Below are 10,592 nucleotides of genomic sequence, written 5' to 3'. Positions count from 1 at the left end.
CCGCGGCTTCGCCCACGTTTTCCAAGAAAAACCCGTTCCCGTAGGATTTCCGGGATAAAACCTATCCTATGTATCTCGGGTATCAAAATATCTCTATACCAAATTTCATGCAAATTGGTTCAGTAGTTAAGGCGTGATTGAGTAACAGACAGACAGACAGAGTTACTTTTGCCTTCCTCGATAAATGGGCTATCTAACACCGAAAGAATTTTTCAAATTGGACCAGTAGTTCCCGAGATTAGCGCGTTCAAACAAACAAACAAACTGATACACAAAAAGCTATAAGAAGCTGAATCAACACAACGACGACAACAACAAAAGAGGGCGTTAATTTTTGATAGACATAAATTTGAACCTCAATGTAATAATAGTTAGGTTTATGTGTGACGATTTAATAGTTAGGTTTGTGTTTAGGTTAGGTTAGCTTTTTATAACTAAATTATTTCTGGCCACGAAATTTATAATCGTAATATTAGCTGTTTCGTCTCTCTTTTCTCGGAAAATTCGAAATTTTTCAAAATCGAAAAAATTCGGCTGTTCAACAACAAAAACAGGTACCTCAATGTACTAATAGTTTGGTTTCTGTGTGACGATTTATTAGTTAGGTTTGTGTTTAGGTTAGGTTAGTAAATTTTTAAAACTATATATATATTAGCTGTTTCGTTTCTCTTTTCTCAGAAAATTCGAAAAAAAATTCGGCTATTCAACAACAAAAATAGGTACCTCAATGTACTAATAGTTAGGTTTCTGTGTGTGTGTGTGTGTGTGTGTGTGTGCGTGTGTTAAGGTTAGGTTAGGTATAAAACATGGGTAATATATTATCGAAAAATAGTAAATTTTCCGGACTTAGAAAAATTTTCCTAACCTAACCTAACCTAACCTAACCTTACCTATCCTTTTCCACCTTATAGAAATTTTTCCTGACGTATAGAAATTTTCCTGGCTTATATAAATTTTCCTGACGTATAGAAATATTCCTGGCGTATGGAAATTTTCCGGACTTAGAAAAATTTTCCTAACCTAACCTAACCTAACCTAACCTAACCTAACCTAACCTAACCTAACCTAACCTATCCTTTTCCACCTTATAGAAAATTTTCCTGACGTATAGAAATTTTCCTGGCTTATATAAATTTTCCTGACATATAGAAATTTTCCTGGCGTATGGAAATTTTCCGGACTTAGAAAATTTTTCCTAACCTTACCTAACCTAACCTAACCTATCCTTTTCCACCTTATAGAAATTTTTCCTGACGTATAGAAATTTTCCTGGCTTATATAAATTTTCCTGACGTATAGAAATTTTCCTGACGTATAGAAATTTTCCTGGCGTATGGAAATTTTCCGGACAAAGAAAATTTTTTCTGACTTATACGAATTTTCCTCATCTGTATAAATTTTCCCGACGTATAGAATTTTTCCTGGCGTATGGAAATTTTCCGGACTTAGAAAAATTTTCCTGACTTATACGAATTTTCCTCAGATAAAATTCATTTATTTATTCCTACTTTTACCCCTATATCAAATAAATGGATGAACCGATTTTGATAAAACGTTCACTTTCATCTTAATCTTAATACTAAAAGGCGAAAGTTTGTAAGGATTTATGGATGTATGGATGTATGGATGTTTGTTACTCTTTCACGTAAAAACTACTGAACCGATTACAATGAAATTTAGCACACATATAGAGGGTAACTTGGATTAACACATAGGATAGGTTTTATCCCGGAAATCCCACGGGAACGGGAACTATGCGGGTTTTCCTTTGAAAACGCGGGCGAAGCCGCGGGCGGAAATCTAGTTTAATATATATGACTTAGATTCGACAACTTTAATTTTTTTCATTCCCACTTTTACCCCTATAGGTAGGTATAATAAATGGATGAACCGATTTTGATACACTTTATCTAAGAACCAGCGTCGGAAAATATGCTGCCTTACAAAAAACCGCATCTAATTCGGATTACCTGTTAGTGAGCTACGGTGGAACAAACAGATACACACACACAGACACACATAGCGGTCAAACACTTATCACTCATCTTTTTGCGTCGGGGCTTAAAAATATATGTAATACGACATAATTTAAAGGACATTTTATGTATAAAATTTACCTAAAAATAAGCATAATTTTAATTTGCCCCTCCCCCCTACTACCTCAGCTTACCCCCTCACTCCCACCCCCACCACCAGAAATAACTGTAGCGTATAACAGATAACTTACGTTTTATCGTACACTGTATAATAGTGTACCATAGAATGCCTTAGCAAATGTTCGCCGTGAATACTTAAATGGTCATAACTTTTTTATTTATAAACTGATTGACATGAAATAAACACTAAATGTTAAATGAAGATTACCAAAATATATTAGTGAAAACCGCATTTAAATCGGATAAGCCGTTTCTGAGATTAGCGTGTTCAAACATACAGACAAACAGACAAACGGACAAACAGACAAACAGACAAAAAAAATTTTAACGACAGTTTTGGGTTTGGGATCGATTTAGTAATAACCCCTGCTAAATTTTTTTTACATATTTTCATTGTACAGACACCACTTTTCTAGAATTTTATTATATGTATTGATTGATGATGATTATAACATCATTAAGGATGTTTTTAACGTTTTTTCAAGTAAAAGATTAAACATTATCTTCTCTATACTAAATAAAATGAAAAAGTTCAATTTAATGTCACATAACAGTATTTTCAAACTCATTTGAGAACACTAAAAGTTCATAAAATATGATTTTAAAACCTGTTTTAAGCAAACATCAAAGCAAGCTTTTCGATTCCCTGGTCATTATTCTATCAGAAACGGTAAAATTAAAACACTCTCTATCAGGCTTACCTTGACAAGACGAATTTCAGCAAATCCGATAAGGTAAACACTGGTATCGAAATCGTGGCTTATCTCTTATCAGCGACGCACAAAGCTTGCAAATTAACTAGCGATCTACCGCGGCTTTGCCTATCTCACGAATTTTAAGTTCTATGCTAATTTCTAGTTTGCTGTTTGAAATATACTCTTTAAGAGTCGTTAAGGGACTTCTCTCGTGGTTTCTTAAAGTCGTTTGTTCATTGTGAAATTTTGTTTTATCTTTTTAATGTTGAAGGTAATAAAGTCGTAACAATATGTGGTTCACAACAAATTTTCTTGTTTTAAAGGCACTTTAGGTCTTGTTTAGTTTTCTTGATTGATTTACTATAATTTTACTTACATATTTTGTTATTTTTCAATTTGGAAAGTCGACAAATAGATTGTTAGTGAACTTAGCAGATCATTGTCCAGCAGATCAAAAATAAATGTGAGTTCTTATCGTATGCAGCTTAGTTCTACAGTTCCTACTATTTACACACATCAACAAAGTCTAGAGATATTTTGTATTGTTCGAATATCTAAAAATCTATGATGAATTTTGTCATACTGTAAATGGAAGAATTATTATATACATAGATAATTTTAAGGTCTCTATTAAAATTGTTAATTTTTCTCACCAAGTTGGAAATTTGGACAATGATCTGCTAAGTTTACAAACATACTAATAGGCCTGTTTTATAAGATAATGAAAAAAAGTATTATTTAATTTTTGTTTAATTTTAATAGAGTTTTAAGTATAAGCTTGAACTCAAATAATGGACGTAAAATAAATGAGTACGTTCAATGTAGACGTCAAAATAGAAAAGTTTTAAGTCTGCACGTGGTCAGATTATGGCTCGTAGAAAATATTTCCTTTTTATTTATCATTATTTTTCTGTGGAAAACGTAGAGAAATAATTTTAGGAGCTTGGCGACATATTTTTATTGGGCGGGCTTCGTCGGTTTTGTTTTGTGAGCGTATTGTAAAGTACCTATTGTATTAATAAGTAAGTAGGTAGTGTATTTAGGCTGAAGAAATAATACGAATACAAATGTATTATTCTTGTCAATTTTATATAATTCGTGAAAAATGAATTGACTCATTACAGGCGCATACATGTCCTATATTATAAATGCGAAAGTTTGTGAGGATGTGTGTGTGTGTTTGTTACTCTTTCACGCAAATTCTACTGATCCGATTACTATGAAAAGCACATTATAGAGGGTAACTTGGATTAACAAATAGGATAGGTTTTATCCCGGAAATCCCACGGGAACGGGATATAAGCGGGTTTTCCTAAGAAAATGCAGGCGAAGCCGCGGGCGGAAATCTAGTACAATATACGTTCATATAGGTATAGCCATTCATTTATGTAATTATTAACAAAAAATTAAAAAACTACCTACTATACATATTGGAATCGAATCCTATCCTAGTAACATATTTATTATTATTCTTAGATACATATTATATACTAGGCTAAACTCGGCATTGCAAAAATTTAGATTTATTTCTCAATCACAATAATAATCGGAAAACTTTCAATTGCACTGCTATAAGCCCGTTCGTAAATAGGATTTCGAAGCGATTTAATATCAAAATGGCCGCAAAATCTCAATTGCCGTAAACTGTAAAGTTCACATTATTACCAAAACTTACTGCCTCCGGTAAACAAACAGCCATTGTTCGCTAATTTCATACGTTACCGTCCAAGTTACGAGCGACGAAGTTGAACATTTATTTAACTAGCTCTCCGCCCGCGACTTCGCTTTGTCTAAAATTTGATAAATTATATACTAAAACCTTCCTCTTGAATCACTCTAACTATTTAAAAAAATTCCATCAAAATTGGTTTTGCAATTTTAAACATCTAAGCTTACAGACACACAGACGGCGAAAAGCTTTGTTTTATACTATGTTGTGATAGTGGGTGCATACTATAATTAAACATATAAAGTGGAGATATATACTTTTATTATAGAATGACCTAAATCTATAATTATCTACATTCCCCGTGGTTCTTGCCTCAATACTTTCTTAAACAATGTCTACAGGAGGTTCTACTTTCTAATCTACATATTCTATGTTCACCGATGATAGGTCTACTAATTGAATAACAGATCAATTTTTTTAATTACGTTATAGCCACATCCCACAAGATGGTTTTTATTTTTTAGGTATTATAAAATAAGTACAATATAATACAATAAATACATTTAACAACACACAATACTTTTACATTACAACTAATAAAACAAAATAGACATTAGAATAATTGAGAAATGCGTATTTTCTAACAACTTAAAACCGCTTCAGCCTCAAAATTAGGCTCCACATAATCATATTGTCAACTCAGCCCGAGCGTCTCGCTCGAGGAAAAACTTCTAAAGGAATCCGGTGAAATTTTACAAAATTCCGACAGGTCCCCGTAAACGGAGCTTATTTTTCAAACTATGTAATTGATGCGTTTGGAAGTAAAACAAAATGGTTGGGAATAATGTCAATCGCGTTGATATATTATTTGTGAATATGGGGCGGATTTTTAGGTCATTTTTATGTCTTTATTCGATGGTAATTTTGAATCTGAAATTGTGGTTGTTTCTAGTATTGCAAGTACCTACTTCTCTGTTTTCTGAACTCGTGGTGAACAGTTTCTACTTTCTATGTATATATGACGTTTTTATAGCGAATGTAAAATATTATATGTTTATAATAGTTTTTTAATATATATGTATATTTGCATTTGAGTTTAATTATTTTGTTTGGGAATAACTACGAGATGATTTTTTTAATAGGGATGGAACGCTATTTCTAATAAGTTAATTCTAGATAATGCGTCTATGTATGTCGGGATCATCGTCGGGATTGAGACACAAGTCTTTTATGTTTTCTTTTTTTGTAGTCTTTGTTGGCAGCACAATAAAGTGTTTTAATAAATAAATCCTGCAAAATGATCCACTTAAAAGCAAATCCCTGATTCATATATTTAACAAACACAATACCATTTAATTCAACAGAAATTGAAGTTCACACACATTTACGTGTAAAAGCGAATAATATAGAAACACATTATCACTGGGATGTTTATTCTAAGACACATTGTGCGTGAACAAAGGGTGGAGGGGGTAACGATATATGTCCCATTGTATAGAGACATAAAGAACGTAAGTGTCGTTTAGAGGTTTGGGATTACTCTAAAGATTTCGACTTTATTTACAATATGTACGTTTGTGTGCATTTTGCGAGATATGACGCACTTTACAGGTGTTGTTTTACGTTGTTATATATTTATAAAAGCAATTCGAGTTTTGAAAGGCTTGTAAAGTTGTAAGCAAAGCGTTCCGAATGCTTTTCTTATGTATATTATCGATAGGTCGGATACAGGCTTAAGGTACCTACAATAATAGTCAGTAAGTGTTATTTTTGATATACCTTTGTATATCAAAAATAACACTTACTGACTATTATTGCTATATTATGTTATATTATTTATTACTTTTCAATGATATTTAGGTTAAAGAACCTAAATATCATTGAAAAGTAATAAATAAAAAAGACGTGGATTACAAATACTTATTAAGTAGGTAATAACTAATGTAACATAACTTTAAACTTTTTAACTTTCCATATCGTAATATCTGTTTTTACTCGTATAATAAAGCTGAATAGTTTATTTGTTTGAACGCGCTAATATCAGGAAATACTGGTGGGATTTGAAAAATTATTTCGGTGTTAGATAGCCCAATTATTGAGGAAGGCTATATTATATATCATCACGCCAAAACCAATAGGACCGGGGCACTGCAGGTAAAACCGCGGGGCACAGCTAGTTATCATATACGACACTAAAATGTTTTGATTGATTAAAGCTATACAGATTCAAATATTATTTGAATGTTAATACAAACGGGAAATCAGCAAAGTGTCCGTGTTGTATGGCACTCACGAAATTGATATTACATTCTACTTTATTCGTAAAATGGCGCCTGTTTCAACATTTACCGGAATATAAAATGAATTTAGCGTTACCTACAATTTTTATTATACATGAGCTTTTTTATCATTCGTACTGTATAATAATTATTGAAGTGTCAGGCTGTAATTACAAAATGAATTTGTTTCGTGAAATGCAGTGTAGTGTGTAATTGATTCACACGATATCAAGTATCAACAATATTTATTTTAATTTTATTTTATTTCCGATTTTTTTCATGTGCTGAGCAAAATGGCAAATTAAGGTAATTTTTAAGTCTAAGAATACGCTTAACACAAGCACTAACGTAAACGATAGCTAGTCTCTGATCATTTGTCCTAACTGGACATTGGCAGAATCCGTCCTCACTGGGGTCGGGAATTGCCATTTAAGAAAGAGAAGAAGAAGTAAGTCTAACAATTCCAACGGGATCGGGATAAAAACTGCGCCTTATCAACATATATTTTTCTAGCTGCTCCACGCGGTTTCACCTCCGTGGCTCCACTCCTTTTGGCCGTAGGGTGATGATATATAGCCTATAACCTTCCGCGATAAATGGGCTATCTACCACCGAAAGAATTTTTCAAATCGGACCAGTAGTTCCCGAATTTAGCGCGTTCAAACTAACAAACAAACTCTTCAGCTTTATAATATTAGTATAGATACGTGTAATATAACAAAAGTCACATATAACCACTTGAATCATGTGCAATCCAATAAAATAATTCTTACAAACAATCCAGAGATTCAAAAGTATCCAAACTATAATTCAAAGCAAGCAAAGATGAAAATAATATCTCTACTTATATCTTGTATAATAAAATAAAAAGGAAACCTCCGATACATCGGTAACCGAATTAAACGCAACAATTTATTTGAACACATGCGATTTCCGACTAATTAAAAATTTCCATCCCCCAGACTGCTGAATCAGCGACTTATTAATTAATCGAGGCGGCCATTTTTCTTTAACTTCCAATTTCGAATTGACGACGGTTCTGCATGTGACGTCATTTCGTTTATCGCCGCCAAAATTGTAATTATTAAATGCTAAAATTGAATTTTGAGGGTCAATTTTGGGGATTTAATTTGATTTTTTTGTTAGAATAAGGTGGTAAGTAATGTTTGGTGAGTAGTGTTTGCCGGACATACTTATTTTTACAATTTTCTCCGTATGTGCTCTCAACAAAAGCAATTAGGCATGTCCTTTCTTATTTACTTCTTTCAGATTGTTTTATATAAAGTGTTTCAAGTTCATTACAATTCAATTTGATACAAAGCAACTGAAAAATTAGTAAACAAGAGCACCACTAACACCATCGCATTTGACACACCAAAACATCAACTCCAGCAAAGCTCTGTTCCTGGTGTCAATTGTAAAATACTTTACGGGAGTATCTGTATACCTATGAACGTTCATTAGCCTAGGTTCCATCAAATGCAAATACGTAAGCAATCCGCTTATACGTGGCCACTATGTAACATTTAATTGCGAGTTATCAAGCTCTAATGAGCTCATTAGTGGACCGGATTAGATCGGATATTCAATGATTTTGGATATTTGGACTTTGGACCCGGTTGGTGATTTTGACACTCGAGGGTGAGGGAGGAATAAGGGTTCAAGTCTATACCTAACCTTCATAGGAGACCCTTGTCGCAGAAGATGATACTGAAGATGATCAACAACCCCGCTAGCGCTGTTTAGTGATCATTCAGGCATTGTAGAAAAGAGCTGATATTTTAAATGCTGGCAAAGCACAGTAATCTTAAAATATGTAAGTGTAGAGCAGAAAAGACAAAAGAAATACTTTTGCACTAAACTACCACTACCAAGTTTTGTTATTTATATTTAAGAGGATTGTCAATAACATATTTTATGGAAGAATGTAACAAACAACACAGATATTTTTAAGATATCTTTCCATATCGGAATCAATTGCGTAATCCTAGTTCTATCATATTGTACATAGTAGTAAGTACCTACTACCACAGTATTACAATATAATATTATAATACTTCTAGATAATATACTAAGTACCAACAATAATCTTTCGAGAAGATTCTCTTTATATTTTTACATGGTTCTAAGCTTAGAACAGAACCTGAGGCGCTAAAGTAAAATGAAGCACGGGTTATTTATTTTCATGTAGAAAAAGGTTCTAAGAAACTTTGTAATTTATTGTATAATTGAATGTACAACTTTTTGTTGAAAAAGCGTTGTTTGTTGTTTATCTCGCTCCTGATTGTCTTGATGCAGTTTTCTTAGAATCGCTAAGGAAATAGCGTCGTCTTTAATTAACCCTTGAGGTGGAATATTTACGTTCGAACTAACATCTTATCCAGTATTCGCTTTAGAAAATAGTAGCTGATTAAGACTTTGTTCGCTTCATTGTTGTATTTGTTTCATAAATTGAGAAGCCGATTATTAAATAGATTTTCATATATTTCTATTTAATAGAGCTACTGAATCGATTTTGACGAAATTTCCTATGCAATTAAACTATAACACCCCATTTTATTATACGCTAGCTGTGCTCCGCGGTTTTACCCGCGTGGCTCCGCTTCTGTTGGTCTTAGCGTAATGATATTATATAGCCTATAGCCTTCCTCGATAAACGGGCTATCTAACACGGAAAAAGTTTTACAAATCGGACCAGTAGTTACTGAGATTAGCGCGTTCAAACAAACAAACTCTTCAACTTTACAATATTAGTATAGATATGTATAAGCTATTTTGACAAGAAACTGCGGGCTACAGAATAAAAAAGCGCTATTTCTGTATATCGCATGCATTCCCTGATTGAACCTTTTATCAAATAAACTCCAAGGGTAAGATATACGAGCGCTGGAGGAGGAAAAATCCAAATCTATGTAATAGCAAGGATTATGCGGCTCGCAATGAAGATTGTGGAATGTTCGCGGCTGTTTCTACAAACAAAGTAACTACTGGTAATATTGCTTCAATTTCTTCTACTCTTATCAAGTGGTTGGGACATACGGGTATGGGCAAGTTTTGATGTATTGGATAGTAGGCAATTAAATATGTTATATTTTGGTAATATTGGTAAATTGCGTAGGTTTTGGTGGTTTACGGTGGTGGTTATAATACGGTGTTTAGTTACTTTGTAAGATAAGTAAAATAAATAGAATAGGTGAAATTTTAAGCTTAGATAAAGATTTATATAAACTTTAGTGTCACAATTTTTATATATCTTACAATATCTTTTAATATTATATAATTTAATATCTTTTAATATTTTAACGAACCACTTCCTGATGCAAAACTCTGTCATGATTAATTTTCAAACAACAAAACGCTGCTATTAGAGCGTATACGCACTATGCGGGTAGCCGCATTGCGGGTAGCCGTCCGGCTGACCGCAAGCACAATTATGTACGTAATATTCATTTCTATGCGCACTGCGATGCGGCTACCGCAGACCGCACAGTGCGCATAGAAATGAATATTCCGTACATAATTGTGCTTGCGGTCAGCCGGACGGCTACCCGCAATGCGGCTACCCGCATAGTGCGTATACGCTCTTAGAGTTCATCATAATAATAAACCTATGTATCTATAATTTGTACATAAAAATGTTTTTAGGTATCTTTAATTTTTACAAATAATATTTTTCTTTCCATCTGTATGTATCGAGCCGGGTAATCAGTAGGCGTCCCTAGAGATAGCTAAGGTACTGAGCACACTGCAAGCCGCAGATTAGCAGGCCCGTTCATTGTGTGCCCTCGTCTTT

The sequence above is a fragment of the Colias eurytheme genome, chromosome 20 (assembly GCF_061535395.1).
Source record: "Colias eurytheme isolate Ceu_HAF_F1 chromosome 20, ilColEury1 Martin Lab GWU primary, whole genome shotgun sequence".
In the NCBI taxonomy this organism is placed as follows: Eukaryota; Metazoa; Arthropoda; class Insecta; order Lepidoptera; family Pieridae; genus Colias; species Colias eurytheme.
This window is presented reverse-complemented; position numbering follows the sequence as displayed.